General features: G+C 41.4%; 1 long non-coding RNA gene across 3 annotated transcripts; it reads left to right on the top strand.

The window, feature by feature from the left end:
* Positions 1 to 6,675: 6,675 nt before the first annotated feature.
* On the top strand, positions 6,676 to 9,749 carry LOC123159274 (uncharacterized). Of its 3 annotated transcripts, XR_006479618.1 has the most exons (5): positions 6,676 to 7,206; positions 7,557 to 7,620; positions 7,715 to 8,439; positions 8,652 to 9,166; positions 9,495 to 9,749. It is a non-coding gene; the product is annotated as an uncharacterized lncRNA (long non-coding RNA). The 3 variants fall into 3 exon arrangements; XR_006479617.1 differs by having other exon boundaries at positions 6,679 to 7,206; positions 7,562 to 7,620; positions 8,652 to 9,749; XR_006479616.1 differs by having other exon boundaries at positions 6,679 to 7,206; positions 8,652 to 9,749.
* The last annotated feature ends 373 nt before the right edge of the window (positions 9,750 to 10,122 follow it).

Raw genomic sequence — 10,122 nt, 5'->3', positions numbered from 1 at the left:
GGTCGATGGAGTCGGGGCGGGTCGTTCCCCTTCCCGATCCGATCTGGATCGGGGGGAAGGAGAGAGCGATGGGGGGGGGAAGTGGGGTACGGGGTAGGTTAGGGTTTCGCGTCCAGGTGGGTTAAGGGATTGGGGTGAGGGGCGGTTGGGCCGGCCCGTTCGGGCGGCGGAGGCCAGTGGCCACTTGGCCCAGCGGGGGGGGGGGGGGTCTGTTGTTTTACTTTTATTTTGTTTGTTTATTTTCTCTTTTCTTTTATTTATTCTTTTAGTTCCTATTTGTTTTATTTTAGTTTCCAAAAATACAAAAGTGGCACCTAAAATATTGTTACAACTTATGCCACTGCCACAAACCGTTTAGCACTAAAATAAAATAGTTTTAAATTGTTTATTATTTTAAAGCATTTGAATAACTGTTTTGTCACTATTTATTTATTATAGTGCATTTAAACGCATTATAAAAGTGTGCTTTCTCCACCATTATTACATAGGATTTATCTGGCTCACCCCGAACATTTTAGTTTCAATAATTGAAAATTTTTATTGTTTGCGTGATTTTGAATTTGAATCGGTTTCGAACTAACTCGAGATTAGCAACTATAATCGAGGTGACGTGGCATCACTAGCAGAGGATCACTGTAGCTTAATTACCCGGGCGTCACATTAGACCAAGGATTACGAGGTGTATTGCGATGCTTCACGTCGAGGACTTGGAGCAGTGCTTATGTAGGAGGGGAGAGTTGTTTCGTATGCTTCACGACAGCTGGAACATCATGAGTTGAATTATGCCACACATGATTTGGAGTTAGCATCCGTAGTGCATGCCTGGAAACATGGAGACATTTTCTAATCGGAAATCATTGTGAAGTGTACACCGATCACAAGAGTTTGAAGTACATTTTCACGCAGAAGGAGTTGAACCTCAGACAAAGGAGATGGTTGGAGCTCATCAAGGATTATGACATGAGATTGCAGTACCAACCCGGGAAGGCTAATGTAGTAGCCGATGCATTGAGCTGTAAGAGTCATGTCAATGCACACATGACCGCGGGACTGCCAAAGGAGTTAGCCGAGGACTTTTACGGACTATGTTTGGAGATAGTTCCGAGAGGCTATGTAGCAGCATTGGAAATTCAGTCGACTTTGACGGATAAGATCAGATAAACTCAAAAGACCGATAAGGAAATTGCTGAGATAAAGGAGAAGATGAGCGAAGGAAAAGCCAAGGGATTTCGTGAGGATGAGCACGATACCTTGTGGTTTAAAGACCGTGTTTATGTTCCTAATAACCCGGAGATCAGGAAGTTCATTTTGCAAGAGGCCCATGATTCACTGTATTCAATTCACCCAGGTAATACCAAGATGTATTTGGATTTGAATGAGACTTTCTCGTGGACCGGAATGAAGAAAGATATTGCAGAGTATGTAGCAGTTTGTGATGTATGTCAGAGAGTAAAGGAAGAGCATCGGAAGCCAGCAGGATTGTTGCAACCATTGCCGATACCCGAATGGAAGTGGCATAAGCTAGGCATGGATTTTATCACAGGATTGCCCAGGACTCAGTTAAGCTATGATTTGATTTGGGTTATAGTCGATCGTTTGATGAAGGTAGCACATTTCATTCCAGTAAAGACCACTTACACCAGTGCTAAGTTGGCCAAGATATACATGACCAGGATCGTATGTCTACATGGAGTTCCGAGAAGCATTGTATCAGATAGAGGAACCCAGTTCACCTCAAAGTTCTGGAATCAGTTGCATGAAACTTTGGGTACCAGATTAGAGTTCAGCACAACTTTTCATCCACAGACAGATGGACAAACGGAGAGAGTCAATCAGATTTTGGAAGATATGCTGAGAGCTTGTACGTTAGATTATGGATCTAGTTGGGATGACAATTTTCCATATGCAGAGTTCTCTTATAACAACAGTTATCAATCCAGTTTGAAGATGGCCCCTTTCAAAGCCTTATACGGAAGGAGAAGCAGAACCCCGTTGTCTTGGGACGAGGTTGGAGACCGTCAGTTGTTTGGACCAGACTTAATTAAGGAGTCTGAACGGAAAGTAAAGTTGATTCGCGACAGGCTCAAGGTAGCTCAGTCCAGGCAGAAAAGCTACGCAGATGAAAAACGCAAGGAGACAGTTTATGAAGCCGGAGATAGAGTCTCTCTACGAGTATCTCCATTGCGAGGAGTAAGCGTTTTGGTGTTAAGGGAAAGTTAGCGCCACGTTTTGTTGGACCATACAAAGTTTTGGAACGTATGGGAGAAGTTGCCTACAAGTTGGAATTGCTTGAGGGATTGTCAGGAGTTCACGATGTGTTCCACGTTTCCCAATTGGAGAAGTGCCACGCCGAGATGGCTGATATACTGCTGAGAGATACAGTGCCACTAGAGGCGATTCAGTTGGACAGTGATTTGACCTATGAGGAGAAACCCGTTAAGATTCTCGATTATGCCAGCCGAGTCACCCGCAGTAAAGTTATTAGGTTCTGTAAAGTTCAGTGGAGCCACCACACCGAGGATGAAGCCACTTGGGAGCAAGAAGAAGATTTGCTGAAGGACCACCCTCACCTATTTTCTAGCCAATCCGAATCTCGAGGGCGAGATTCATCTCAAGGGGGGTAGGTTTGTAACATCCCAAATTTTCAATTTGGAATGTTATACAAATAGATCATCTTGCATATCATATTTATTGCATTTTTGCCTCCATCCTAGAAATTCTACGCAACTCAAGGACCCACGGAGAGAGTTGGGGATTTCGTTAATTTAATATTTGAGTTTCTCAAATTTTGAAAAAAGGATCAATTGATTTTATTTATTTTATCTTCAATTATTTCAATCACAAAAAAATAAGAGAGAGGGAATAAAATGACTTTCCCAAAATAAAGAAATAATGAGGATTTAACAAAAAATCAAATAAGATTTTGGTGTTTTTGCTATTTTATTTGAATTTAGGAAAAATTGCACGATTTTCAAAAATGCATTTTAGGACCAAAAAAATGTTCATCTTGTTCCAAATATTTTATTTGGACGAAGAAAAATTATTTTGGTATTTTTAGATGTTTATTTAATTTTCTAGATATTCTTTTCAGTTCGGCGAAATTATTTTAAAAAAAAACTCCCCGCGCCCGACTGGGCTGAAGCCCAGCCGAGCCAGGCTGGCCCGCCCGCGCCACCACCTTCCCCGCCGTGCCGCCGCCGGACTCGGGAGAGTCTGAGCCGCCGCCGCCGCCCGACCCCCTACCCAAGTTGGAGCTACCGCCGCCTCCCCCTCCCCCTTTAAATACCCACCCGGGGCCCCCCTTGGGACCCCAAGCCACAGCCGCCGCCGCCACACTCCCCGCCGCCGGAGCCGACCCGCCCCGACGCCTCGTGTCGCCTCCGCCGACGCCTACAGCCGCCGCCGCCGGAGCCACCCCGCCGCCGGAGCCCCGCCGCCCTAGCCAACCCCGCCGGAGCCGCCCCGCCTCGCCGGAGGACCCCGCCGGAGGTACCGCTGCCGACGCCGTTTTTTTTGGAAAAAAAAACTACTTCATTTTTTTAGAAACCCTAGATTTTTATTTTATTTTATTAGATCAGTTTTCTTTCGGTTTATTTTATTAGCGAGCGTTCGCTCGTTCGTTCGTTTGAACGAACGTGTTCATCATTTAGATCCAGATAACGAACGTTCGTTCGTTAATCTGTTCGTCGTTTTTTCTCTCTCGGAATTATTCCGCGATTTTCTGATCGCGATTTCTGATCCGATTTTAGTTTTAGCTTAACTTTTCGCTTGTTTATCGGAATCAGGCGCTTCAAACGCCTAGAGTTTTGTCTCGAACCCCTCTTTCTGTTTAATCTACTCAAACAAGTTTTTGCTTCTGTAAAATTTGACTTAAGTCCAGATTAGTAAACAAAGTTGGTTCTTTCACAGTTGGATCTTTGTTGCTTTGTTCGATTTCATTCTTTTTGCCAACCGAAGTTCTTAAGTTGAACTTTCTGGTTAGATCTTTTATTTGAGTTCTACTTGTGCATTAGATGAGTACTTATTGTATGCTTGTTTGTTTGTTTGCTTGCGATAGAGTACCCGGATTGCGCCGCTTGCTACTTCGAATCCCTAGGTTTCACGGACCATCAGCAATACAAGTAACACTTTGATCATATCTCCTTACTACCCAGTTTTTATGCATTAGATCAATCCTCAAACAATTTCATGATTAGGATCTAATTAATATGTGGGTTTTGGGGAGTAGATGAGGTAGTACCTATTACCTGTTTTATTATCAAACCCTTGGGAGTTACTTCTACGTTTGCTTATTATGCCATGCTATGCTAGTAGACGTGGATTGGGTGAGTGAATATCCATGACAGATGTGAGATTGTTAACTAATGGTTTATTTAAGGAGGCAACTTTAATACACATCTGGGTGGATTGAGGTACCTGGGTATTCCAGGATTGCCTGTTTGTTTTTGGACCGCCACCCAGGATCAAAGGGATCATAAGATTATTCATGCTAGAAACTTCCATCTGCAGCCACATGCTATTATGGGCTCTAGCATAGTTGATTAAGTCGTGCGAACTCTTACAGTGGTAGACTAGCAGATGTAGGGGAAAGTAGGTGTACAGGTCTACCCAATCGTAAGGTGCTAGCGCTTCTGAAAGACCATGTCTCGGTCATCAGTTTCTCAAACACCATGCACTGCGAGAGAACTAATGGAGGAGATCGGGTCTTGTGGGGGAAAGTGCACAAACCTCTGCAGAGTGTATAAACTAATCATGATTAGCCGTGTCCCCGGTTATGGACGTTTTGAGTATCTAGTACATGGATTATCATGTAAATCTCATCATGTTACTTTAATTAATATTGTTGGGTTTGTTTAATGATGATGCTTAATTGGGATTGAGAATGCTGTCAATCATTCTCAATGTTTAACAACTACCATGATAGTTAAATAAATTTATTCCTTTGCGGTAGGGAAAAACTGGCTTTATGCAAAATCTGTAACCATAGAGCTTTTCCACCAGCCAAATATGCATGTAGAATAGCATTATTTCTTTCATTACTCTCTATGTGTTACTTTGCCAGCATATTCCATGTGCTGACCCGTTTTCGGGCTGCAACGTTCATGTTGCAGACTTTTCAGACGACGAGTAAGACTGCCTTAGGATCATGGTCCTATACTCAGTGATGCCGTTGGAGTTGATGGACTCACTTATCTTCCAAGCCTTCCGTTGTTATCGTTTTAGATGGCCTTAAGCCATATATTTTTGTAATGAGCTCTCTTATGAGACATTCGATGTAATAAGTGTGTGATTGCTACTCTCTTATTAATCCTTCAAGTACTGCGCGTGTCAGCATTACTGATCCAGGGATGACACTGATGCACAGAGATCAGACCGTCTGAGGTCTGGTCGCTACACATGAAAAAGGAAAGGTTTGGAGCCTTCATCCAAGCACTACTAGCCATTGGATATCATCTACAATGCACCTGATTTTGCCACATGTACAATCTAGAAGACTCCATGGTTGAACTTAGGCATAATGCACAAACCTCAAAACACAAGCACTTCTCCTTTGTTCTAGAATCTTCCGTATCATAATTGGCCAAAAAAATTCTACATGAATTGCCATTATTTACTTTTTACTTTATGCTTTGCAACGCACAATTCCATGAATCTTAAAATATATTAGCTTTTTTTTATAAAAACTAATTGATTTTGAATTAGATGAGCTATAAGAATTAAACGAATATCTACATCATGCATATATGACTCAAAGCTTACATGCTATAATGTGATATTTATTTTTAATTTGTTTGTCAAATCTCATGCGTGCAATGCACATGTACCTTACTAGTCTAAATGGTGCTTGTGTGTGTGTTGTGCGTGTTAAACACATTGTACGTAGTATCATACATGGTTTAGATTCCGAACATCTAGCTAGAGCATACATGTACTATGATTTGAATTCAACATAAAATGGATACCTATATTTGAATTTTAGATTTTATGTCAATGTAGTTCGTATTTATATAGGAATTTACTACTCGTATATTAATGTTATGTGTTGGGAAGATAATATTTAGATGGTTGTATAACTAACCCGAGTACAATCCCATTCAAACAGGGAAAATGTACTCAAATTTAGTCCATATGCTAGACAATGTGAATTGTTTTATTATTATTGAGGGAAGTATAAATTGTTTTGGTACTGTACACGTTATGTTTGTTGTCCCATTTTTTTACATTTTGTTGTTGTTGTATTTGAATGCATTTCTGGTAATTCTAACCTATAAGGAGGCTGGGTGACCCGCCATCCTGATTGCTGGCTCGATTTTGCTCCGTTTTGGTCGTTCAATTGGTTTTGGTCAGGTCAACGCGAGTGCATCGACCGTTTGATTTTTATGATCTGTTTTGACCCAGGTTCATTCGTGGCTTCGGATGACTTGTGGGCTCAGCGAGATCTTTCATTGGTTGGGTTGGATTTTCTCAGCGTGAACCAATCCTGGTGCGTCGCGTGTCTCACGCGCTGACCGGGTCGTGCGCACGTCGTGCGTCGTGGGGGGCCGTGGAGTGGTTGGACGGCGCATGCCCACCCAGGTTTGTGCGCCCTCGTTTGTGTTGCCCCGATGACAGGTGGGCCGGTGTTACTCTTGGTCCCGTTCATCGGCTGTGATGGTTGTCTGCCTCATTCGTCCCGGTGGTTCGTTGCACAAACTGCGCAGGGTGGGCTGGTGCGTGTGCTCGTGGGCCCCTGGCTGACCGATGCATAGTGCGCACGTCGTGCGTGCCTCATCTCTGCCTCACGAGCGTGCTTTAGTTTAATTTTCTCTCTGCCCAATCTCCATCGTCCTGCTACTACCGCCGCCGTCGGTGCTGCCTCCGCCTCCGCCTCGTCCTCTTGGTTTCTGATGCTGCCGCTCCGAGGAAGGTTGCCGCGCCGCTGGTGCTTAGATTCATGGAGGGGAACAGCAGCCACACCATGTGGCATGCCTCGCCGTGCCGCATGGTGGCCGAGATGCGGCCGCCCCATGTGCCTGCGCCGTCTCATTGTCTTCATCGATAGGAGGCATCTCTGCCGGCCTCACCCCATCACCATCGCCTCCCTTCCCTACGAGAGCGACGGATCCAATAGCTTTAGCTCAGATCGCTTCCAGGTGCTTGTGGCCACCGCCCAACATGCGCTCACTTGCTGACCTTGAATTCTAGCCGCAACGGATCGTCCATGAGGTATCTAGCTCTCTTACCGTTCTCAATTTACATCTTGTTTATCACATGCATCCACGCCAAAGCTAATGCACATTATTTGCCTGATGAAACGGCCAAATAATTCTGGCCATTTTATGTAATACAGTTTCACGTTCTCAATCGGCACATAATAAACTTATAAAAAGTTATTTCAATTCATCATCATACAAATATACATAATAAAGTTTGTTTTGTATGGAAAAGTGATAAGCTCTGTTTACTTGTTTCATCGAGCAATCTGTTCATCAGTGAACTTTTGGATCATAATTTTAGTGCAGCTTCTGTTCAACATCTATGTGCATGCGTGATAGTCCTGACCGTTCTGTTTGCAGTGCAGCTTCTACTCCTGGCGTCCAGGAGTGTGGTTACGTTTGCTTCTTCTAAACACACTGCCAGGTATATATGATCCTATTTTTCATTTCCCCCTTTGCTTTCTTTGTTAAATTTTGTAATAAAAAAGCTCATGTAGGAATTTGGCTTGAATATGCAGTCTCTCACAATGGAAGAGATCCTGTTATGTAGTCTTACATAATGGAAAAGAGAAGATGATTTTATGTCAATTGGACTCTACAGGGATGGAAATGAAAACACCAGAGTGAACTCTTTTTCCTCGCTTAAGACATTAATTCATACGACATCTCATCATGTTATTATGATTTTATACCCTTATGCTCTTGACAATAGTTTCTTAGCTTTCCAAAATTCGGAAGTAATTTACCTTCCCCTCACATTTTAATTGATTTTGTGCAGACTAATTTACCTTCCCCTCACATTGATGTCTTTGTCATGTCATGTTCCACAACGTATAATTTCTATCTTTGCGTGTTATGATAGCTCATCAAGATATGAAATACCTAAATTTGTCTTGAAATTATTTGCTTAGCAAAGCTTTCTTTTAGTATCAATGTATTTTGCATAGCATTTCAATGCACACAGTCCTTTTTACTTAAATATGAGCAAGGACAGAGCCAAAACTAGAATTCAATTTGTATTTACTTGGCATATGTGAAATGATACAATGTTTATTTACTCATTTTTATTTTACTTGGCATATGTGCCCTTTCACTGATAAATCTCAATTTCTTAAATTTCATTTTTCGTACCATTGTAACTCTCTTGGTGCTAATAGATGTGCTATTCGGTCGCCATGATGTTGCAGTTACCAAGTAGCCTTGCAATAAGAGGATTGAACTATTCGATGCTAGTAATGACCAGGTAGATAACATTGAAATGGCATCATGTAAAATAAGTACTCCCTCGGATTCATATTAGTTGTCGCATGTTTAGTACAACTTTAGTACAAAGTTGTACCAAACCAGCAACAGTTAATATGGATTGGAGGGAGTATCATAATTTTGTGTTATTATTTATTAATCTTCTCATGAAAGGTTAACATTCTCATCCAACTAACTCATTAGTTTTTGCAGAAATGTGAAATCAACAACTCATTCATTCTGGAATAAAACAAATGGACCAAACAGACCAAGCTATTGAGCATTCGAATACGGTGCACTGCAAACTTACACTCTCTTTTGTTGTTCATTCTTTCATAAGGTATTTATATAGAGGAAATTAGGTGCTCCTCTACCTCTCCCTCTCACTCGCATTTTGATTGCCTAATACGTCGATTTTCTAAAGATGATATGTGCAGCGCCGTCCTGGTTTTAGTTTGAGCATGCTTGTCTCCATGGGCCTCTCTATTTAGGTGTGGATCTTGACTCATAGCAACACGAACTTGGATATGCTTCTTTTCTCCATGGGATCTTTCAAAAATGAAAAAACAAACCCAGGAATAAGACTTGGGCATCAGTTTAAATAATGGTTCCCTGCACATCAGTTTATTTCCTTGCATTGGTTCTTTATGTTATAAGTAACACCTTTCCTATTTTGTCAAAGAAAGAATGGACTCATTCATGGACTTCCACCATATATATTAACACTGGTATGCTGATCAACCCAGTAATCCTCTAATCCTAAATTATTTTCCGAAAAACACTATGTTTTTCTCTATATCAAGGTAGTACTATGTCAAACTGATGCTATTTGGAAGTTCAAACTGATTTTGTGTTCATATTTATTTATTGCACGATTCATCTGTGTAAAACCAAGAAGATGCCTCTAAATTTTTTGTGTATTTCTGAAATATGTTCTTTTTATCGTCATCAGATACAAAAATTCCGTTTCATGCTTATTCCTAATTTATTATTTTCTAAAGCTGTGAAGAATTGTAGTAGGACTATGATTCTCACTTTTTGTGCATGGATATGCAGATTGACATTCAAGTTGCTCCAGGATTTCGGATTCCTTGCTAATGAATAGACAGGTGCATAAAGTGACAAATACCCAATCTGATTGATAAGCTGGCTGTCCATGTAAGCATCATAGTGTATAAGTGGTGAGGAAGTGAAAGCATCTGTGAGTGCAAGTAGATATATTTTGTCAACCTTTTTTTGGTTACCAAACTCTGGTATGTAAGGTATGAGAGGACCATGTAAAGGTTCTTTTAAAAACGATTTTCATTATGCGCACCTCTGCCCAGATTGAGTATGGTGGTACTAAAAAGTGATGCTCTAATGTTCGTCTATGTTATGGAGTTGCTTCTTTTGGGTTAAAGTAGCGTGTGTTTGTACGGTAATCTTCTCAGTTTTTGAGCTTCGTCTACAAACATATATGCCACCCACTTTCAGATTTCAATGTAGGCTTATAGGGGGTGGGTCATTGGGATGTTTTTAGGATTAGGGCTTGATAGAAGGAAAATAATTAAATACCAAGTTGTATAGAGTTGCTATCATTTTGAATAATAATGATGCTCTTGATGATCCTTGTCACTTATATTGTTTGTGCTCCTTTGAAGAAAAATTAGGACTAAATTAAAAGATGGCCTAAATTCCACACAAC

The sequence above is a fragment of the Triticum aestivum genome, chromosome 7B (assembly GCF_018294505.1).
Source record: "Triticum aestivum cultivar Chinese Spring chromosome 7B, IWGSC CS RefSeq v2.1, whole genome shotgun sequence".
Lineage (NCBI taxonomy): Eukaryota > Viridiplantae > Streptophyta > Magnoliopsida > Poales > Poaceae > Triticum > Triticum aestivum.
Note: the sequence above shows the minus strand (reverse complement) of the source record. Positions and strands in the feature narration are given on the sequence as shown.